This window comes from Pongo abelii, chromosome 16 (assembly GCF_028885655.2).
Source record: "Pongo abelii isolate AG06213 chromosome 16, NHGRI_mPonAbe1-v2.0_pri, whole genome shotgun sequence".
NCBI lineage: Eukaryota > Metazoa > Chordata > Mammalia > Primates > Hominidae > Pongo > Pongo abelii.
In genome coordinates, this window is record NC_072001.2 from 34,898,670 (window position 1) to 34,922,858 (window position 24,189).

The 24,189-nt window shown below is 40.5% G+C and overlaps 1 long non-coding RNA gene across 2 annotated transcripts in view; it reads left to right on the top strand.

Annotated features, from left to right (window-relative positions):
• LOC129050456 (uncharacterized) overlaps window positions 1-24,189 on the top strand; it is a 39,561-nt gene that overhangs the window by 13,337 nt on the left and 2,035 nt on the right. For both annotated transcript variants that reach the window (XR_010137439.1, XR_010137438.1), the window contains 2 exons: window positions 12,800-12,883; window positions 23,755-23,803. This is a non-coding gene — a long non-coding RNA (uncharacterized LOC129050456). The remainder of the gene's footprint in view (window positions 1-12,799; window positions 12,884-23,754; window positions 23,804-24,189) is intronic.

Below are 24,189 nucleotides of genomic sequence, written 5' to 3' on the forward strand. Positions count from 1 at the left end.
GAATTATTGACTTAAGTATATTGGTACTGTGTTCTTTAGCTTTCTACTGAGTTGGTTATAGAATTGAATTTTATGTTAAAAGTGGATATATGGTGATTGGAAGCATTATTTAACTTAGTTCTTTCTGAAAAGTGTGTGCTTTTGGAAACTCTAAAATAGCGTATGACGAATCCGTTTCAAAGGCTGTGAGACTGTGGGCTCCACTTTGGGCTCTTGCTCCATGTTAAGATGCACAATGGCACTACTTCCTGTTCTCTGTCTCCTAGCTTGACTAGTGTTGCTTTTCATTTCTAGAACAACTACACAGTGTCAGTTCTGTCATTCTCCTTATTTTCTGTAGTCCTCATTTTCAATTTATAATCTTTTTTAAGAACAAACAGCACTTGTTGCACTTTCTGAGATGTACGAATTATATATACATATACACGGACTTATTTTTCCCTATAGTTTTTCCATGTAGCATTTATTATGATTTTGTAAATATTCTAATTATAAAAATAACATGTGGTCTTCTAATTATGGCAATTTAGCTATTGAAATAATCTTCCAAATTATGTGTGATCCTCCCACATCAAAAGAAAAAAAAACACAAAAACAAACATAGAGGGTGGGCTCAGTGGCTCACACCTGTAATCCCAGCACTTTGGGAGGCCGAGGTGAGTAGATCAACTGAGGTCAGGAGTTTGAGACCAGCCTGACCAATATGGTGAAACCCTGTCTCTACTGAAAATACAAAAATTAGCTGGGCCTGGTGGCATGTGCCTGTAGTCCCAGCTACTCAGGAGGCTGAGACAGGAGAATTGCTTGAACCTGGGAGGCAGAGGTTGCAGTGAGCCGAGATCACAACACTTCACTCCAGCCTGGGTGACAGAGTGAAACTGCATCTTAAAAACAAAAAAACACAAATCAAACAAACCTAAAAATGCAAGGTAAAATGTAACAAAAAGACTTTGGAATACACATGGGAATGAACAAGAAAGTGAGGGAAATTTTCAAAAGTCAGAAATGGGGGCAACTAAAATCCTGAAATGGTAACACTTTAAGGCTGCCTGGGACAAGATGAGATGGTAGTTATTGCTGTTGTATAATAGTTTTGAGGTTTGATGCAATTTAAGAATAGAAGATGAGGTCTGAGGTTTGCCTGAAACAGTTAGGTGGAGCTGAGAACCTTGAAGAGCTATTCTTTTAATAAAATGGGGAATTTGAAAAAAAAAAAAGGCAACTCACTTATTACCTACACAGAGAGATAATAAAGAAGTTTGTTTGTTTATTTATTTATTTAAGACTGAGTCTCACCCTGTCACCCAGGCTGGAGTGCAGTGGTGCCGTCTTGGCTCACTGCAACCTCTGCCTCCTGGATTCAAGCAATTCTCTGCTTCAGCCTCCAGAGTAGCTGAGATTACAGGCACCTACCACCACACCCGTCTAATTTTTGTATTTTTAGTAGATACTGGGTTTCACCATCTTGGCCAGGCTGGTCTTAAACTCCTGACCTTGTGATCCACTCGCCTTGGCCTCCCAAAGTGCTGGGATTACAGACATGAGCCACGGCGCCCAGCCAGTTTGTTGATTTTTATCTTCAACTCTAGAAAGAGGGAAAAAAAGTCTTCCATATAAATTTTCAACTGCAGTTTTTTGTTTTCAATTTTCGTCATGTTTTGGGGTATGAATTTATACTTCTCCCAAACTGGGAAATTAACATAACAACCACACCTGGGCTTCTGGTTCTGGTAATGGTCGAGGAGCTGTATTGGGCTTACCCTCTTGCCAATAATAATAATAATAATAATAATAATAATAATAAACGATCTGTATGGAATATAAAAACAAAACTAGGTGGAAACAGGAGGCAACACACTACTTGAAGGAAGGGAAGTGACCTGGCTGAGCTGTACATTTAACTGGTTTATCCTGCAGATGCGCTAAGTTCACACCAAGGGAATAGAGTTTAGGCAGGAAGTGACTTCTTCCTGGGGCAAGGAGCTGAGGTTGGAATTTGTCCCTGCTGGGAAAGAGTGGTGGAGAATGAGTAGGGAAAAATCATAGTGAGAGCAGGGTCACAAAATATGTGTACAAGTTCCTCTACAGTCATTGGCTAACTTTGACGTTGTGCGTGTGCTGAACAACACCTTGTGGAAGCCAGCAGAAAGCAGCAGCTGGGAGGTTAAAGAGTTGAGCAGAAATTCCAACAGTTGCTCGAGCTAGGGAGATAGAGTTTGGAGGTGATGTCTCACCAAGTTAAGAGGGGCTTGGTCAACACCTTGAACTTTCCATTGAAATGTGAGAAGGGCCATGCCACACCTTAGGACTAAGAATCATGTAACGGGACTAAGGGCTACATCCTAGGGCTAAAGGAAAAACAAGAAAAGACTGGTACTAACAAAAGCGAAAAGAAGCCTTCACAGGATTAAGGTGACTGGCCAGACGCCACTTGCCAGAACACAACTCAGTGCTCTGTGGAGGAAAATAAGGTTATCGAGAGTCTTTAGTATATATTATCCTGAAGGTTCAGAGGAGAAACTCTTGGTGACCGTGACTTAGATAAAGAGATTTTAGACTTAACACCAAGAGCATCATCTATAAAAGAAAAAAGTTAATAAAAGTTAATAAATTGGATTTCATCAAAATTAAAAACATTTGCTCCACCATAGACCCTGTTAAAATGATGAAAAGATAAGCTAGACACATGGATAAAATCTTTAAAAGCTACATATCTGACAAAGGACTCATATCTGGAGTATGTCTCAAACCTCAATGCAAAAAACAGTCAATTAGAAAATGGGCAGAAGACATGAGAAACATTTTACCAAAGAGGCTATATGAATAGCAGATGAGTACATGAGAATATATTTGTCATTGTTATCTGTTAAAGAAAAGCAAACTAATTCTGCAACTATACGCCTATTAAAACAGTATAATAGTGGCAGTACCAAGAGCTGTCAAGGATGCTGAAAAACTAGCTCTGTACATTGCTGATGGGAGTGTAAAATCGTACAACTACTCTGGAAACATTTTGGCCATTTGGTAAACTAAACATTTACTTACCATATTTTAACTCCATATTACATATCCATATGAATATACATATTACATATTCACTTTGAGCTTTTTTTCAGAGGTATGAAATCTTATGTTCATGCAAATATCTATATATGACTATTCATCCTAGCTTTTTTTGTAATAAACTGAAACTGGAAACACTAGAATGTCACTCAGTTTGTGAATGATTAAACAAACTGTGTTACATCCTTGGAATGGAATACTGCTTAGTAAAGTGAAATGAACTATTGATACCCAACAATTTGGATGGCTTTCAAGGGCATTAGATGAGTGAAATGTCATATTAATATACCATTCTTGAAATGACAGTGTGAGAAAACAGATCAGTGTGTATTAGTCCATTCTTATACTGCTATGAAGAAATACCCAAGACTGGGTAATTTATAGGGAAAAGAGATTTAATTGACTCACAGTTCCACGTGGCTGGGGAGGCCTCAGGAAACTTACAATCATGGCAGATGGCACTTCTTCACATGGCGGAAGGAGAGAATGAGTGCCGAGTGGAGGGGGAAGCCCCTTATAAAACCATCAGCTCTTGTAAGAACTTACTATTGTGAAAACAGCATGAGGTAAACCACCCCCATGATTCAGTTATCTCCACCTGATCCCACCCTTGACATGTGGGGATTATTACAATTCAGGGTGAGCTTTGGGTGGGGACACAGAGCCAAACTATATCACAGTTGTTGCCAGGGGTTAGGGATATTGGGGGAAGAGGGAGAGTTTGAGTGCATAAGGATTACATGAGGGAGATCTTCATCATGATTGATTGGTTCTGTACTTTGATTGCAGAGGTGGTTGTGTGAATCTACACATGTGGTAAAGTGATGTAGAATTATATATGCACATTGTACCAATGGCAGACTTTTGGCTTTGATATTGTTTTATAATTATGTAAGATGTTACCATTATGGGAAACTGGAGGAAGGGCATATGGGACTTCTTTGTACTGCTTTTTCTATTCCCTGTGAGTTTATAATTATTTCACAATAAAAGTTCAAAAACACTTATTGGATGGACATCACAGAACATAATAAAAGAAAGAATCAGTGAATTATAGGTCTGTTTAATAGAAATGACTCAAACTGACACACAAAGCAAAAAGAATGAAGAAAACAGAACAGTGTCTGAGACTTTGTGGAATAATATGATATAAAATTATCTAACAGTCACATGATTTGATTCTCAGAAGGAGATGAAAGAATGAGATAGAAGGAAGATTTGAAGGAATAATTGTTGAAAATGTTTCCAAATTGATGATAATGTCAGCTCACATTCCCAAGAATCACATTGAACCCTGACCAAGATAAACCAAAGAGGACTACATCTAGGCTTATTATAGTCAAACTGCTTAAAATCAAAACTAAAGAGAAAAATCCTAAAAGCAATTAGAGAAATCCTATATAGTCCATGTTGGGAAACAGTTGTATGAATGTGTGCTGACTTCTCATTTGAAACCATAGATGCCATTAGACAGTGGAACAATATTTTTAAAGTATTCAAAGAAAAAAATTGCTATCCCAGAATTCTATATTTTGCCAAAATATTCTCAAAAATAAAAAGGAAATAAAGAAAAAAATGGGTAAATTAGTCTCCAAACTGAGAGAATTTGACTGGAAATGTTAAAATGAAATTTTCATGTTAAAGTTAAGTGAGCAAATATAAACCTGGGTTTACAAGAATAATTGAAGAGTGCTATAGTGATAAATATGTTGGACAATAAACAATTTTTCATAACTTGTTAAATCTATTGTTTAAGGCCAGAAAAATGGATTGTGTGTTTATAACATAAGTAGAAGTAAAATATATGACAGCAATTGTATAAAGGGTTGGAGGAACATATGCGGAAGTGTTTAATGTGAATTTTATTGTATCTCTATATTTTATGTGTATGTTGTTTTATCTATATATTGTATGTGTGAGTTTTTTTTTCTTTTATTTTTTGAGAGAGTCTCACTCAGTTACCCAGGCTGGAGTGCAGTGGCATGATCTTGGCTCACTGCACCTCTGTCTCCTGGATTCCAGTGATTCTTGTGCCTCAACTTCCTGAATAACTGGGATTACAGGTGTGTGCTACCATGCCTGGCTAATTTTTAATTTTATTTTTTAGTAGAGTTGGGGTTTCATCATGTTGGCCAGGCTGGTCCTGAACTCCTGGTCTCAGGTGATTCATCTGCCTTAGCCTCCCAAAGTGCTGGGATTATAGGCACCAGCCACCATGCCCTGTATAGCCCATAATACAGCTAATATTGTATATGTACTTACACGTATGTGAAATAGTATAATGTTGATTAAAGGTTACTTCTGATAATTTATGCATACTATTATAATTGGAAGACTATCCAGAAAAAAAAAACAAACTGAAAAACGAGAGTAATTACTGAATAGTGAGTAGAAGAGATGAAAAGGAATACTTGGCTGATCATAGTGTGGTGGTGTTTACAACTGATTGTAACTAGTTACAGATTTGTTTCTTCTCCACTCCCACTGCTTCACTTGACTAGCCTTAAAAAAAAAAAAAAAAAAAAAAAAAACTGATCTGTGGTCTGTATCCCTGGCTTTGTGGGATGTATACCTCCCCAGTATCCCCAGGACAGGAGCTTGCAAATGCCATAAAACCTGGAGGACACTACAAAACTGTCAACGTCAGGATAGCAAAGGTGATAGGATTAAATAGGTTTTTATAAAAGTTTGATACGTTTTTTTAATAAAAGAAAAAGAAGAGCTATCTAATTATCTATTGAGAATAATATAATCTTGGTACAAAACTGGAACAAGGATGTCCAAGGAAAGTTCACAATGGAACAGTCTGAATGGCGAGTCTTTGTCACAGGAGAGGGCACAGGGCAGTGCTTAGTGCTCGGCCTCTGGAGCCAGGCAATCCGGATTTGTATTCCTGCTGCCACTACTTATCTTCCCTGTGACCTTCGGGAAAAGGACTCGCCTTCACTGGGCCTTCACTTCCTCATCGATAAAGGGGGAAATAACCTTTACAATAAGCCTTCTAGGATGAAATGAAATAATGCAAGGAAAGTCACTTAACAATACCCAGAACATAGAAAACCAAATAGATATTAGCTATTATTAAGTTTTAGGAACATGAATTCCAAAATTTTAAGTAAAATAATACCAAGTTGAATACAACAATGTACACACACAAATAATGCATCATGGTGAATTAGGTTTTATTACAATAATGCAAGGGCAGAGTCAACATCAGATACTGCACTATTAGCAAGCTAGCTTCCTTTTGTTTTAAGACAAGTTCTGACTGCCACTCAGGCTGGGGTGCAGTGTCAACATCTTGGCTCACTGCAACCTCCATCTCCCCAGCTCAAGCAATCCTCCCCACAGCCTTCCAAAGTGCTGAGGTTACAGGTGCGTGCCACCACACCCAGCCCTATCTTCCTTAGTGTAAAGCAATTATCATACTTAATAGTAAAATTTTAGAAGTGCTTTTCATCAAAGTTAGGACATAGACAAGGGTACCTTCTATCGATGTCTCTACTGAACATGGCACTGGAGACCCTAGATAATGTGTTAGGCTAATACATATGAAATTGCCATTTTTTTTAGGTTATGGAGTGCAATGGAGTGCAGTGGCATAGCATCAGAAATGTATGTAATTCAACCTATAATAGAAATAAATCAGCTGGGCGAGATGGCTTATGCCTATAATCCGAGCACTTTGGGAGGCTGAGGCAGGCAGATCACCTGAGGTTAGGAGTTGGAGACCAGCCTGGCCAAAATAATGAATCCCCGTGTGTACTAAAAAAAAATACAAAATTACCCAGGTGTGGTGGCAGGTGCCTGTAATCCCAGTTACTTAGGAGGCTGAGGCAGGAGAATCTCTAGAACTCAGGAGGTGGAGGTTGCAGTGAGCCAAAATCGTTCCACTGCACTCCAGCATGGGCAACAGAGCGAGGCTCTTCTCAGAAACAAACAAACAAACAAAAATAAAGAAAATTTCAAGTTTTCTCTTTACACAATATGGATGTACTTCATAATGGACTTCCTCAACATGATTCATGAGTGAAGTGACATTCAAACTTGGTAGCTTTTCAGTAGAACTTCCTTTCCCAACAGTTTTTTCTGTTCCTTTAATTATGGCAATATCTCAGAGCTCTGAACATATGTCAAGGGTTTGAATATTTTTCATGTGGCTGGAGATTTTTGCCCTCTGCCAAACTTGGAACTTTTTTCCTCTGCCTGGAACTTTTTGCCCCGCATCTTCCAATCACCCCCTGTGTCCTCTTGCCATGCCACTACCCTTTTTTGAGTGGTCTATTTTCTGGCATACAAGACATTACAGGCTCATCTTGTGTTTTCCCTACCCTGACCCACAATCAGCCATTACTTCAAGGAGCCCTGCTTCCGTTACTGGAGAATGCTGTTAGAAACCAGGATCTGGTGCTAGGCATGCTCATTTCTATTGGAGTGTCATATAAACAATTAGTCAATTTTTTGTAGGTCCTCCCAGTGGATAGGATTAGGAAATAAAACATGCATACTAACCACACATACACACACATCTACATCTGTTTCTGTATCTGTCTGTATACATATTAAAATAAACATGAGTTGATAATGAATGTTTCTGCTTTAATCCAAGCACAGATTTCATCCTAGCCTCCCCCTCTTCCTTCTTTTTAGCCTTTTCAACAGTGGGAAGTGTGGCTCTTGTTATGTACACTTTATTCACTTATTTGTTTGACCCTAGTATCATAAAGTAGTTCCGTATGCCTGTGACAGATTGACTAACTGGAGTCCATTGTTTCTGGACAGATATTTTCACCCTAAGCCTCACAGCAGGGGTGGCCAAACTTTTGGCTTCCCTGGGTCACACTGGAAAAAGAAGAATTGTCTTGGGCCACACATAAAATACACTAACACTAACAATATCTGATGAGCTAAAAAAAAATCACAAAAAAGTTTCATAATGTTGTAAGAAAGTTTACTAATTTGTTTTGGGCCACATTCAAAGCCATCCTGGGCCGCAGGTTGGACCAGCTTGCCTTATAGTATCCAGTCAAAATACTGTTTTCCAAAATTACTTATTTTCTTCTTCATCCCTTTCAGTGTGGCCATTATTTATAATGCAGTTTGGTTCATTAGTGTTTCTATTCCAAAAACACCCTCAGCCTTCCTATCCTAGTTTTAATGAATTATTAGGGTGAAACATAATAAGAGTTGGAGCTATACAGAAATGTCTACTCAGAGGTGCTTTGTTCCCTCCTATTCTGTTCCCACCACTCCTACTTTCCACTCCTTTTTCCACTGACCCTGTGAGCATCATATTTATTGTTAATGGCAGTTACATTTTTACCAAGTGCTTACTATCTGTAGGCACTTGGTGTGTATTGCTTCTTCTGGTGTTCACAGCAACCTCTTGAGGTAGGCACTATTATTATCCACTCCTCCCCCCCTTTTTTTTTTTTTTTTTTGAGACAGTCTCACTCTGTTGCCCAGGCTGGAGTGCAGTGGTGCGATCTCAGCTCACTGCAACCTCTGCTTCCCAGGTTCAAGCAATTCTCCTGCCTCTGCTTCCTAAGTAGCTGCAAGTACAGGTGCGAGCCACCACATCCATCTAATTTTTGTATTTTTAGCAGGGATGGGTTTTGCCATGTTGGCCAGGCTGGTCTCAAACTCCTGACCTCAGGTGATCAACCCCTCTCAACCTCCCAAAGTGCTGGGATTAGAGGCATGAGCCACCGTGCCCGACTATTATCCCCATTTTTTAGATGAGAAAGCTGAGTCCCAGAGAGCATAAGGATCTTGTCCAGAGTGACATCTCTGATGCATAACCAGTACTCAAACCAGTATTTTTCTGACACCAAGGCCTGTGTGTAAACTGTAAAAGGGCTGTTTGGCACCTACTTTCCTAAAGTTGTCTGATCCCTTCTCAGTCCAGGTCTTCCTGAAGTGTGGCACTTCTGAAGTCACCTTTCTGAAAATATTCTGGTAACTGTTAGATCCCTTGTTCTAGCTATTTGTGTGTTCTGTGTGGTTAAACAAGGTTCACAGTGGGCCACCTGGCCTTTGGAACTTGGATGAAGAGGCTGCCTTCAGTTCATCCTCCCCACCTCCATTTTCAAAACATGGGTTTCCACGTGTTAGTTGTAAATTAGGAAACATAACCATGTTTTGAGGCTTCATAGAAAACAAACGTCTGGGGTCACACAGGTTAAAGGAGGAACCAAATTCAGCACTATCACTGTTCTATTCAGTAGGCAATTCTGGGGCTTTCCTGTGTCTCAGGTTCTGTACTAGTTGTTTCAGGTCTTTGGGATAAACACAAACTATCCCTGCCCTCGGGGGATTAAGGTCAGGTGTTCAAGTGACTCTAATTTGAGGCAAGGCTGGATTCAGTGCTGGAAGAGGAGGGCACACCTAACGCTATGGGAATTCAAAGAGGAAATGATCAGAATGAGGAGGGAGAGATGGGTCATTCCGGGAGAAGCTTCAGGGAAAAGCAACAGTTGAAATGAGACTTTGGAGAGTGAGGGAAGTTTGGACAGATGGATATAGAGGATGCAAGGCCAGGGGAAAGGTTTTAGCTGGAAAGTCTGCTTTGGCAAATGTATGGGTAAAAAAAGAAAATCCACTTTGGGAGACCGAGGCAGGTGGATCGCCTGAGGTCAGGAGTTTGAGACTACCCTAGCCAACATGGTGAAATGCTGTCTCTCCTAAAAATACAAAAATTAGCTGGGCGTGGTGGTAGGCACCTGTAATTCCAGCTACTGGGGAGGCTGAGGCAAGAGAATCACTTGAACCCAGGAGGCAGAGATTGCAGTGAGCCGAGATCACACCACTGCACTCCAGCCTGGGCAACAAGAGTAAAACTCCATCTCAAAAACAAAAAGAAAGAAAATCACAAGGCAGTGTGGGGAATGGTGAGTAATCTAATTTGGTTGTTGAAGAGAGGATGTAGAAGGAAGTGACAATAGAGAAAGCCAGACAGGTGGATTGGGGTCACCTTAAGGGCCTTTGTGCGAGTTAGGATGTTCTAGACTTCCAGTCAGGCTGCCCAGCTCAGACTGGCTTCAACAATGAGGGGGTTTATTGGCTGTGTAATTGGGAAGTCCAGAGGTTCTAGGACTACAGAAAATTATTATTTAGTATTAGTTTGACAACAACACCTTCTGTTTTCTGGGAGCAGGAGATGCTTGTCAAGCTGTAGGTCACTGAGTTGAATATTATCATGCTTTATTAAATTGCCAAGGGCACAGTAATTGTTGAAGGGAGAAGTACACATGAAATAAAACATGAACAGCTCAGAAATGTCAAATGTCAAATGATTATGACGTTGTTGTAAATTATTATAATTCTTTGAGCATCTACTAAAAGCAGAGAAACTTGAGTTCCAGGTTGTGGGCTCAGTTCCACCAACAATCAGGAATGCGGTTTTGCACGAAGCCCGTCTTTCTTCTATACTCTTCAGTGTCCTCACCTGCAAAATGAGGCCTTTATATATATATATATATATATTTTTTTTTTTTTTTTTTTGAGACGGAGTCTCGCTCTGTCACCCAGGCTGGAGTGCAGTGGCACGATCTCTGCTCATTGCAAACCCTGCCTCCTGGGTTGGCACCATTCTTCTGCCTCAGCCTCCCAAGTAGCTGGGACCACAGGCACCCACCACCATGCCCAGCTAACTTTTTGTGTTTTTAGTAGAGACGGGGTTTCACCGTGTTAGCCAGGTTGGTCTCGATCTCCTGACCTCGTGATCCACCCGCCTCCACCTCCCAAAGTGCTAGGATTACAGGTGTGAGCCACCACGCCTGGCCAAGGCCTTTATTATATTAGGGTTCCCACTGTTTTTTAAAATACTTTTATTAAGTCCAACATTTTTATTAGGGTCATTGCTTTTATACATGCCTATTTATGAAAAGGGTTTTCGAGTATTTACCACTTTTTATTAGAAATAGAGACAGTAAGAATGTTTGATTTAATTGACACAGGCGTAATTGAATGGGTATAAATGGCCATAGGAAGAGAAAATTAAGTTGATTTACTCTGTTGGTTTCACTGATGAGGGAATATATCATTCAAACACCCAGGAATTAAATCTGTCCAACTCACAAATGGGGAAACCAGCTGTGTCTGTACCCATGGCCAGCCAGATTGAACACAAATCAGGAAAGTCAGTAACTTTTCCTCAGTTCTGAGGGACTTCAATGGCTGTGGTTCATTTTCCTTTTGCTTCTGAAACAGTGCAAGTTGATGCTCGCCTGGACAGAGCAGCAGTGAGTGGTGGAGTCTGAAGGCCAGGTCTGTGTTGAGATGACTACACATCATCTCCCAGTGCCCAATGCATAGAAAAGACACACTGCTAAGTGTGAGATGCTCAGTGAAAAATAAAATCTGGGGTTGAATCATGATGGCGGATACTGCATACTCTGTTTCCCCCCTGCAGATTTCCAATGCTTATTAGTTTATAGAGACTCTGAGAATTCTGGCAGCAAAGGCACCTGCTGAGGTATTTATGGAATAGTTTAGCTAAACCAGACTTTCAACAATTCATTACTAAAGACCACTCAAAATCTGTCAACACTCTGTCATCTCTATGTAATGATAGAAACATAGAAATTCAGGGTAAAAGTTTAGAAATTTCTATAGAAACTTGTCATTCTCCCAGCATCTGTATGTGACATCAGGGGACTTGTCTCAATGAGCAGTTACAGACCAACTCAGGTTTTGTCAGACTCGATTGAAACATGCAGAGTCTGTGAGCTGCAAACGAGTCACATGCACAGGGACCACATTGCAAGCTGCGTTCTTTAAGGATAGTTTGTCAACTATAGTATAATCTCACACATCTGAAAAATGGGAACATCTACTCTATAAAGTCTTATTTTTGCAATAATTTTAATTTTAAATCAAGCCAGTGTTAGCATTATTAGTGAAAACAAAAGAAAGTTGTATTATTTATTATTAAACCTAATTTGAGAGTGAAACAAATTGTATTATTTTTTTAACCAATAAAAGATGCACCTTGTAAACCAAGAGATGATTATGAAAGTGATTCTGAGGAAATGAAGACCAAAGGAGTTTGTCCTGGTTTTACTCAGAAGTACTATTTCTAATGAACAGATGATCCCTGACATACAATGGTTTGACTTACAATTTTTTGAATTTATGATGGTGTGAAAGTGATATGCATTCAGCAGAAACCATACTTCTGTATTCAATAAACTACACGAGATATTCAGCACTTTAAAATGGGTTTGTGGGAGATAATTTTTGCCCAACGGAAGGTGAATGTAAATTTTCTGAGAACGTTTAAGGTAAGCTAGGCTAAGCTATGATGTTAGCTTAGGTGTATTAAATGCATTTTAATTTAATTTAATTTAATTTAATTTTTTGAGACAGTGTTTTGCTCTTGTCACCCAGGCTGGAGTGCAATGGTGTGATCTTAGCTCACTGCAACCTCTGCCTCTTGGGTTCAAGCGATTTTCTTGCCTCAGCCTCCCCAGTAGCTGGGATTACAGGTGCGTACCAACATGCCTGGCTAATTTTTGTGTTTTTAGTAGAGACAGGATTTCACCATGTTGGCCAGGCTGGTCTCAAACTCCCGACCTGAGGTGATCCACCTGCCTCAGCCTCCCAAAGAGTTGGGATTACAGGCTGAGCTACTGCACCCGGCCTTAAGTGCATTTTTGGCTTAGATTTTCAACTGATGATGAGCTATAACTCCTTTGTGAGTTGGGGATCATCTGTCTTGAATTTGGTTTTACAGGCATAACTAAAGGTGAAAGGATAGAATCACAGTGTGTTACTGGCACAGGTGCATCGGCTAGTGAAGAAAGAAGACATTCAAAATGTAAGTTGCATTCATGTGGGAAGCACAAAGAATTAAATTCAAAACAATGAAACATTAGAGAAAAGCGTGGAGTTAAAAGACAACAGAATCAGATGTTTACTATTTCTCATTTTAACACTAGTGCTTTACTGGCTTCTAATAAAGTTGTACTCCAGGAGGCTAAGACTGAAAAGTGACACTAGTGAAAAATAGCGTTGAAATACTTCCTTAGAAAAGTTGGGTGAATGTGGGGCAAAGATGCCACTAAACTTTAATTTTCCATCGACACACAAATTCAAAGTTTTCCAGAGCTGGTAAGTGAAATGGAAGATCCACTCACAGGACACATGCAGCATGCGAGGGGAATGCTTTTCAGCACTTGTTGATGGATGCACAAATAAAGCCAATGTGGTAAATGTCTTTGGTAAATGTGCAATGGAATGTAGTGGTTGTGTGAAGGAAGAATTTTGTTTTCAGCTTCATTTTTGATAAACACAAGCAGCTCTGGACTGTGTGAAACCATGGAGCATTGCATAGTTAACAGAGGTGGTTTGGAGTCTTTTAGCTATGCATAAGAGGATGTTCTGATGCAGAATCTACAGTGACAGGGAACCATTCTGGACAAGTTACAGAATTAAGGAGCTTGTGCCATGATGGAAATAAATCAATGACTTCTTTCCTTCAGAAGGTTTTTCTCTGCCCCTCTGTGATGGTTAATTTTTTTTTTTTTTTTTTTTTTTTTTTTTTTTTTTGAGATGGAGTCTTGCTCTGTGGCCCAGGCTGGAGTGCAGTGGTGCCATCTCAGCTCACTGCAAGCTCTGCCTCCCGGGTTCATGCCATTCTCCTGCCTCAGCCTCCCAAGTAGCTGGGACTACAGGCACCTGCGGCTAATTTTTTGTATTTTTAGTAGAGCTGGGGTTTCACCATGTTAGCCAGGATGGTCTTGATCTCCTGACCTCGTGATCCATCTGCCTCGGCCTCCCAAAGTGCTGGGATTACAGGCATGAGCCACCGTGCCCCACCTTTTTTTCTTTTCTTTTCTTTTTCTTTTTCTTTTTTTTTGTTAGTCCTTCCCTCCAGTGTCATGGAGATAATCAGAAAATGTTTTAGAGCAAAAAAATTTATTTCTCCTTCTTGTTGTTAGCAAAGAAATTTATTTTTCCTTCTTGTTATTGTTTATTGGCCTTGGAGACATACACCAAATAGCTCATTCTACTTCTGAAATTTTGTTTTGATTTCCCTGGCCCCTCCCCACAAAGTATTTCAGATTAGCAGGGAGTCAAGCATCGACTATCTGTGAATAAAATATTTCAGGCTGCTTTTGCATAATATACATGCTCTTGCCTTTACGAGTCACACCTACATCTTCTGGTGTTGTAAAACACCAGGTAAAGAAGAAAACAATGTTTCTGAGTTCTGCTTTATCAGCCCAGTAGAGAACTCCTTCCTTCCCTGAACTGAAGGCCACGTCTAAGGGGTTGAAACAGGGCCAGTTACATTCTATGTTCCCAACATAATTGTCCATGCACAGATCCAATCAAGTTAAATGAGAAATAGGATATTTATTCTAAAAACAAGTTATTGCTACAATAAAAACAATACTATAGTAATATTATTCTAATAATAAGATATTAGAATAAAAACTGTTTATTAAAGTACTAAACAGTTGAAAATCTAAATGTCTCACAAGGTCAACCATATAGCAAGTATATAAGATTTAGTATTAGTCACACGTTAAAAATTATATCCATAAAAGTAATGACATAGGAAAACAGTTTATTAACACAGATATAACAAATATAACTAAACTATGCTAAAATGCATTTTATAATAAAATATGCCAAAATATTATTGATGACTTTGGATGATGGTATTAATACTAAGGTTTCAAATTTAATTTGCTTCTTACATTTTAGTACTTTTATAAATTTTTAAATAATAAAATTAGTGTCTTACAAATATCAAGTAATATCTAGAAATCAGAAAAAGGCATATTGCCAAAGGAGGACCGAGTTAGGAGATTTGGGGCTCCATTAAGTTTTGTTTATCATCAAAAAACAAACAAAAACCAGGCAAAAGTGGCAAAAAATATCTCACTCCCTTCCTGGAAAAGTAAATGAAACTATAAAGAATTTCCAAACTTAAAAACTATATGTCTCAAGTCTGTTCATAACTAGTGAAGTCACAGTTTCTAAAAACAATGATAAAGTTTTAATCGATATTTAATTCATATTTTTTGTTTAAAAAACTATCAGTATTGAAAGATAAATTTCATGGGAAAAGCATTGAATCGTTAAGTTTTGCAGTCACAAAGGTAAATATAATTTGCTTAATGCTGTCCTCAGTTTACAATGAGTCTTTAGTATTTTCTAAGCTATGAGTTCACCAAAATATAGGATTGTTTTGCTACATATAATTTGCTCAGTGATAAAACACAAAGGAGTTACCTATATTAAGATGTGAATAATAAATTTATGCAAAATTTATGAAAGTGTACATTGTAAAGACAATAAAACTTTCCCTTAAATTGGTGGGAAAGGAGCTCAAAAGCTAGCCGGGTAATTCATTATTTTAATGACTTCCTGCTTTACTGCAAAACCTCTCTGTTCATTCGGTGTTGGCAGTTTGAGCCCATGTTAAGGATTTAGGCTCACACTGAAGCTTCTATAAATTTCTGGATATCTGTCATGCTGGCATGTAGGTCATTCTCCTTTAGGAATGATGAGGAGGCTGGCAAGCGGTTGCTCCAAGGGAAGGGGTAATTTTTCAAACCTGAGCTGTCCAAGCTCAGCATGAATTGGAGTGGGCTGCTGACTCAGGCTAGCAGAGGCAGCCAGGAAACATACAAATCTGCAATTCATTCTACCAGGTCTGTCCCAGCAGGTGTCACTAAAAGGCAGCCCTGTGTGCTTCTGTTACTGTGGGGCAGCCTTGACAAGGAAGGTGGAAAGGAAAAAGAGAACCAGTGCTGAACTCCAAGCAGAGATGGGGATTTTCTCTCTGCATATTTTCCCTCCCCTCCCAGCCTGCATTTCCAATAACATATTGATTTATATTTGTATTATGAAACAAAAATGGTTGTAAGCAGATGTTCTTTCCTTTTACACACGTTAGCTCCTATTTACATTCCTAACTGAACAATGTCTAAAGAGGTACTTAAACTGATATAAAACGCAGATAATCTTATGACCAAATGCTTAGCACAAGAAAAAACTTCAATTTGCAAGAGAAGTCTCTCCAAATACAGAAAGGGCCAGTATTGTACGAGGTACCTTAACTAAAATGTGGCAATGTAAGGAGCAGAGCAGGAAGAACCTTTAAGTCCAAAACTTACAACAAGTCAATTTCATAGTCAGTTTCCCTGGCCCTTCCACAGCAACCTGGGCATCTGTTTTCTCAACAATGGAGGTAACAATAGTAGCTATTTCAGAGGAGGAAATGGCTTAGAGCAGTGCTAGAATATGGTCGTGGCTATATAAAGTTTAGCTATTTGTATATTGTAAGAAACCTACAATGTATTCTTTTATCGGTAATCAGTAATGGATTTCTTGTGGGAAAGTAGCAGCCTCCTATGGGGGGAACACCTGCAGTTCCCACTAAGTGAACACTGGTGTCTGCTAACCTTTGCCTCTATTTATCTCAATAATACACTGTCAAGCTGTCCCTTGAGTTAGCAATTTTATTTACATTCTTTTTCTTTTTTTTTTCCTTTCCCTTTTCCTTCCACAGAGTCCCTCTCTGTCACCCAGTCTGGAGGGGAGCAGCGCCATCATAGCTCACTGCCACCTAGATGCCTGAGTTGAAGCAATCCTCCCATATCAGCCTTCAGAGTAGCTGGGACTACCTGCACGGCCCACCACCCCCGGCTAATCTTTGTGGGCTTTGTTTGTTTTTCCATTCTGGGTTTCCACCGGGCGCAGTGGCTCACCCCTGCAATCCCAGCACTTTGGAAGGCAGAGGCGGGCGGATCACCCGAGGTGGGAGACCAGCCTGACCAACCTGAAGAAACACTATCTCTACTGAAAAAAAAAAAAAAAAATTAGCTGGACTTGGTGGCTCATGCCTGTAATCCCAGCTACTAGGGAGGCCTAGGCAGGAGAATCACCTAAACCCAGGAGGCGGAGGTTGCGGTGAGCAAGATCACACCATTGCACTCCAGCCTGGACAACAAGAGTGAAACTCCATCTCAAAACACAGACCAGTTTCACCATGTTGCCCAGGCGATCTGGAACTCCTAGGCTGGAGCGATCTGCCACTCTCAGCCATCCAAAGTCCTGGGATCACAAGGGGCAGGCACTACACCAGGCCAATCTATTCCTTTGTGATTAATAAATTGGACCGGGTGTGGTGGCTCACGCCTGCAATCCCAGCACCCTGGGAGGTGAGGCGGGCGGATCACCTGAGGTCCGGAGTTTGAGACCAGCCTGACTAACAGAGAGAAACTCAGTCTCTACCAAAGAAAAAAAAAAAAAAAGCCGGGCATGGTGGCTCACGCCTGCAATCCCAGCACCCAGGGAGGTGGAGGCAGGTGGATCACCCGAGATCAGGAGCTCGAGATCAGCCCGACCAACACGGAGAAACTCCGTCTGTATCAAAAAAAATAAAACCAAAATTAGCTGGCATGGTGGCTCATGCCTGCAATCCCAGCCACTCAGGAGGCTGAGGCAGGAGAACCACCTAAACCTGGGAGGCGGAGGCCACGGTGAGCTGAGACCGAGCCACTGCCCTCCAGCCTGGAAAACAAGAGCGAAACTCCACTCAAAAAAAAAAAAAAAAAAAAAAGACCATGTTTCACCACGTTGCCCAGGCCGGTCTGGAAGTCCTAGGCTCAATCGATCTGCCGCGCTCGGCCGTCCAAAGTACTGGGATCACAAGCGTGAGCTACCACGCCAGGTTGATCTATTCCTTTCTGATTAATAAATTGAACCGGGCGTGGTGGCTCATGCCTGCAATCCCAGCACCCTGGCAGGCGAGGCGGGTGGATCACCTGAGGTCCGGAGTTTGAGACCAGCCTGACAAACAGTGAGAAACCCTGTCTCTACCAAAAAAAAAAAGCCGGGCATGGTGGCTGACGCATGCAATCCCAGCACCCAGGGAGGTGGAGGCAGGTGGATCACCCCAGGTCAGGAGCTCGAGATCAGCCCGACCAACATGGAGAAACCCCATCTGTACCAAAAAAAAAAAAACCAAAATTAGCTGGCGTGGTGGCTCATGCCTGCAATCCCAGCCACTCAGGAGGCTGAGGCAGGAGAACCACCTAAACCCGGGAGGTGGAGGCTGCAGTGAGTCGAGACCGCGCCACTGCACTCCAGCCTGGAAAACAAGAGTGAAACTCCACTCAAAAAAAAAAAAAAGACCGTGTTTCACCATGTTGCCCAGGCCGGTCTGGAACTCCTAGGTTCAAGTGATCTGCTGCGCTCGGCCGTCCAAAGTCCTAGGATCACAAGGGTGAGCCACCATGCCAGGCCGATCTATTCCTTTCTGATTAATAAATTGGGCCAGGCATGGTGGCTCATGCCTGCAATCCCAGCACCCCCGGGAGGCTGAGGTGGGTGGATAACCTGAGGTTGGGAGTTTGAGACCAGCCTGACCAATATGGAGAAACCTGTCTCCACCAAAAAAAAAAAAAAAAATCAGCCAGGCATGGTGGCTCACTCCTGCAATCCCAGCCACTTGGGAGGCTGAGGTGGGAAGATCACTTAAAACTGGGAGGTGGAGGTTGTGGTGAGCCGTCATTTACTCCAGCCTGGGCAACAAGAGCGAAACTCCATCTGAAAAACAAACAACAACAAAAAAACAGGTTTCACCATGTTGCCCAGGTGGGTCCTGAACTCCCAGGCTCAAGCGATCTGCCTCGCTCCTGGGATTACACTGTGAGGGTTAATTTTATGTGCCAACTTGACTGGGCCACAGGGTGCTCAGATTAAACATTGTTTCTGGGTGTGTTTGTGAGTGTTTCCAGATGACATTAGCTTTTGAGTCAGTGAATTCAGTAACATAGATGGCCCCATGGAGATGGACATCGTCCAACCTGGTGAGGGCTTGAGTAGAACAAAGGGAGGAAGGGGAAATTTGCCCCCTTTCTTTCTGCCTCTTTGCTTGTGCTGGGACATCTCATCTTCTGCCCTGGGACTGGGATGTACACCATCAGCTCTCCTGGTTCTCAGGCCTTCTGACTTGGACAGAATTAAATCACCAATTTTCCTGAGTGTTTCAGCTTCCATAATAAATCTCTTTTTAAGAAAATGTGGGACATATACAACATGGAATACTATGAAGCTATAAAAAGGAACAAAATCATGTCCTTTTCAGCAACATGGATGCAGTTGGAGGCCATAATCCTCAGGAAACTAACACAGAGACAGAAAACCAAATACTGCATGTTCTCACTTATAAGTGGGAGCTAATAATTAAGTCCTAATTCCTAGAACCTGTAAATGTTACCTCATTTGGAAAAAGCATATTTTCAGGTATGATTAAGTTAAGGATCTTGAGGAGAGATTATCCTGGATTGTCTCTGTGGGCATTAAATCCTGGCACATATATCCTTATAAGAGGGAGATAAAGGAGATTTAACTTCAGACAGAAGAGAAGGAGGCCCTGTGACCAAGGAAGCAGAGCCAGGAGTGGTGCAGCTGCAAGCCAATGAATGCCAGCAGCCACCAGAAGCTGGGAAAGTCAGAGAATGGATTTTCCCCTCAGCCTCTGAGAGGCTCTGCTGATACCTAGACTTCAGCCCAGTGATACTGACTTTGGACTTCTGATATCCAAAACTGTGAGAAGATAAATTTCTGTTGTTTTGATTCACCAACTTTTTGGTAATTTGCTCTAATAGCCACAGGAAACTAATGTACATGCCTACTGGGGTCCAGTTGTGTCCTGTGACTCCTGCTTTCCTGGGACAGGCAGGCTGCTCCATGCCTCCTGGCCATCCTACAGGGTGCTGGACACTGCAGGCTGCTCCATGTGTGCTGGCCATCCTCCTGGGTGCTGGATGCTGCAGGCTGCTCCTCCATGCCTGTTGGCCATTCCCTTTGGTGCTGGACAGCACTCACATTGTGAAATCCACTGGCCCTGTGAAAAACACCTGCAAATGTTACCAGGAGAGTGGTTAGTTCTCTTTTTGGCAACTCTTGTTATTGCTTATGGCTTAACATCTGTGCCTCCAAGATCCCTTCTCTCTGCCTTCATCGATGCCAGGAAAGCAATCACGTTTTGCCTTTCTTTGCCTCTCAGCAAGTGGCATGTCCCCATGTAACTTTAAGCGTCAAGCACACGGAGCCCAATAAGATGCTGAAAAGTGTCTGCCTACAAGGTTACAAGGTGGTGGAGACATTCTGAGCTGGTAATTCCAGGGCTCAGTAAAACAGCTACAGGAAATCTGAAGTTCAAAATGCTGAAGTGAAAAATGAGTGATCACAACGAAGGGAAACACAAGCCCCTTCTTTTAAAAACATTATGATAATAACACACAACATAAAATTTACCATATTAACCATTTGTATGTATACGGTGGAGTAGTGTTAAGTATATACATGTTGTTGAGTAACAAGTTTCTAGAACTTGCTTCTCTTGGAGAACTGAAACTATAGCCACTATACAACAACTCCCCATTTCTCTATCCCCTGGCTTCTGGAAACAACCGTTCTATTTTCTGTTTCTATGAGTTTGAGTAATATCGAACCTAAGGTAAGAGAAATCATACACTATTTGTCTTTGTGTGACTGGCTGATTTCTATTGGTATAATGTTTTCAATGTTCATCTATATTGTAGCATGTGACAGGGCTTCTTTCTTTTTTAAGGCTGATAATTTTATAATATTCTGTTGCATGGATAGACCACATTTATTTATTTATTTATTTATTTATTTATTTATTTATTATTTATTGAGACAATCTCACTGTGTTGCTCAGGCTGGAGTGCGGTGGCATGATCATGGCTCACTGCAGTCTGAATCTCACATTCTCAAGTGCTCCTGCCACCTCAGCCTCCTGAGTAGCTGGGACCACAGGCACATGACACCATGTCTGGATAGTCATCTTTCTGTGTAACTGGTGGAGAAATGGGAGTAACAGTAAAGAAAGTGTCTTAGAATAAATCTGGTGACAGCAGAAGAGAATATGAGTCACACTGTCCTCACAGAGCCTTGAAGAGTGTGACAGTGTTTGAGGGCCACACTGTTGTCTTAGAGTGAAGTGAGGAGAACCTACATTGGTTTGGTAGTCATGGGGATGGAAGGAGGAAAGAAATGTGAAAGCTCATTGGCGGCAGAATCAAAATGGCTTGGTCTTTGTAGTCAACTATTAAGTGAGAAGGAGGAATTACTGGCTGACTTAGAAGAAGTAAAAAATGTGAAATATCGATAAAACACAAAGCTCGTGATTTTATTCAGGGTAAAGACTAAGCATTGTGTAATTCTAGATAGATTATTAAGCAGTTTTGTTCCCATATTTTATATCCCATATGTTCTAGCTATGACCCTATTTCTTTGTTTCTTGACATAGACAAACATTTTTTAAACTAAGAGCTTTATTGTGATACAGTTTTTATATAATAAGCCTCACCCTTCAAGTGTACAGTTCAGTGGTTTTTAGTATATTCAGAGTTCTGCAGACATTACCACTCCCTAATTTCAGAACATTTTCATCTCCCCAAAAAGAAACCCTGTACCCACTAGCAGTCACTCCCTGTACCCGTCTTCCCCACTGTTGATCCTGGCAACCTCTGATCTAATTTCTATCTCTGTAGGTTTGCCTATCCTGGGCATTTCATATAAATAGAATCATACCAAATGTGGCATTCTGTGACTGGTTTTTCTTTACAGAGATTATAAATCAAATGCCTGAAGATGCTAAGCTTAGGAGAGTGTTTGATGTACAACTTTGACAACTGAACTTTTTTAAAGTTGAAAATATGGCTGTGTCTGTATATGTGGCATATTATCCTTAGATGACCCTAACTTCAATTATTAAGAATTTTTTCCCCTAGTAATCTTCAACTGTCTCAATATTCAGCAGGAACCCCTTGGAGACAAAGATCAGTACGAATTTGGAACACATGTTGACAAAATGAATGTAATTTAATTTAGTACAGTAGTAAAGTCAACCACTTTTAGGTGTTGATGCTGCTGAAAGTGTATATTAAGGAAAAGTTTACCTACCTTACTTTTTGTGGAGGTGCTAGAACTACTTCTGTCTTGTGTTTAGATTTCAACAAACCTTTGCATGGGCATTATGTGGTTGCACAAATGTACTTTGTTTTGACCCGAAAATGCAAAAACTTCCTTTCTTCCCACTTTCTGAGACTCTGCAACCTTAAAGGAAGAGTGGGGTACTTTAAAGGAAAGGTGGTGGTGGTTGGGTCATGGGTAACAATGTCTACTGTGTACTTCCTTTCCCAAAACAAGTCCCTGTCTACCGTCAGCATTTCCAAAATTTGAAGATCAGGTGTGGTGTTAACTCATTAACTAATGACTAGATTTTGAGCGGTTGTGGAAGCAAAATCTCACCGAGTGCCTGGATGTTCTAATTCTGTTAAGTCAGTGAGTGCATATTCCATACAACACTCTCTTAGCCCGGTGGCAGATTTAAGGAGTGGGAGATAGATTTCTATGTTTCAGAAATCAAATACACAAAGAATAAAAATTTTTAATCCCATGATTCTTTGCCCAAGTTTAATTTTTTGGAGAGTTTTTCTTTTAGATTTTCTTTCCCTTCCATTAAACTTCTACTTTGAAAGGTCCCAGGGTTTGGGCAAAGCAAGTGGGAAAGACACTTGCTTAGATTCTCCAGGATAAGGGATTGAAGAGGACTTCTTTCCCTCATTTTATTATTGAATAATGTCACAATAACAGTTATTAAGGTGAGTAGTCTACAGTAGAAGTTTTTAGATGCCTTCTCTGCAAAATAATTTGGTTTAGTCAACCCGAGGATGCCTTTGGTTAGCTGGAATGGAAGATGTGCAGGCTAGAGTGGTCTTGGTAAGTCTTCCAGGGGGAAATACAGCATTTGGAAGGGTAGGAAGCAGAAGGAATCTCAGGCAAGGGAAAGGTGTGGGCAGAGCCCCGGAGGACAGAACAGGTTGTGGTGGACTTGGTGTCCACATAGACCTAATTAGTGGTCTTAGCTTTTGTGTTTTCAAAATTACCACAGTTTGTGTTCTACAACTGTCATTCCCTTGATTTTATTTTAGACATACTATCTGTGTATTTTGAAATTTAAAATAACAGTAAAGGAGAAATGAAATTATTTTGTTTGAGAAAGAGTTAAAACGTTAAAACGTATGGATCTAAATAATTTTCTAATGGGAGATTTGGTACACCCCCAGAAGTTGTTTTTGGTTCAGAGAATAGTCTTTCAGATCTAGAAAGGACTTGAGGAGTCCCAGAGAGGTGCTGCCTGGTCTGAACCATTTGATGCTCATGACAGAATGGATAAAAACAATTTGAACCATGCAGATGTTCATATTTTGGATAGGGTAAGGTCAATGCCATTGTCAGAGGAAAAACTCTTGGCCATCACAGGATGGGAGAGAAAGTTTGAGTTGTAAAGAATACTCAAATGCCATTTAAGGAAAGGGGTTCTTCTGCCCCTATTCTTTGGAATATTTAGAGCTAAGTTCTTAGTTTTTGACATCATAAAAATGTCAAAGTATTCTGTTCTAAGAGCCATTTCAAACAACTGACTAGAATTTCAGAGCAATTACATGAGAGTAATACCATTAAAATTTTTAAATTACCCATAGTCCTATATCCCTAACAAGTATGTTCATGTTTGCATGTTCTCTTCTCATCTTTACTGTGTGTCTACTTTCTCAGTAATGGCACATAGAAATTGTTTAAGCAGGAATAATTCTCGAGATAATTTTGTATGTTTCCTTTTTTCTTTTTAAGGTATGTATTGGGTGGAGGAACATTATGTATTGAACTTCTCACAGAACAGGTGATTATTTTCTTATAATACTCAATTTTCAACCTCCATAGAGTGTTTTGATTATGTAAGTTAGATAGAAAGTAGAAGGTTCTCTTAGAGAAATTTTAGTGTTTTTTTTTTCATAGCTCCTACTTTCAAGAATGAAAAAGGTAAACCAGTAAAATGACACTGTTCTTGGTACTGAATCTATGCTGGGATAGGCATTAAGGGTGACCTTTATTTAAGGTTCTAATTTGCTCATGTTGAGCACTTAGAACGTCAGTTTGTTGCTTTTTGTGCGATTCTGGAAATGGTCCAATTTTACTTTTTCCCCTTGACTCCAGACTTTTTAACACTGATGTGCTGCTGTTGAGGCATATGCCATTTTGTTAGGCCTTCTCAAGTGGGAATCAGGA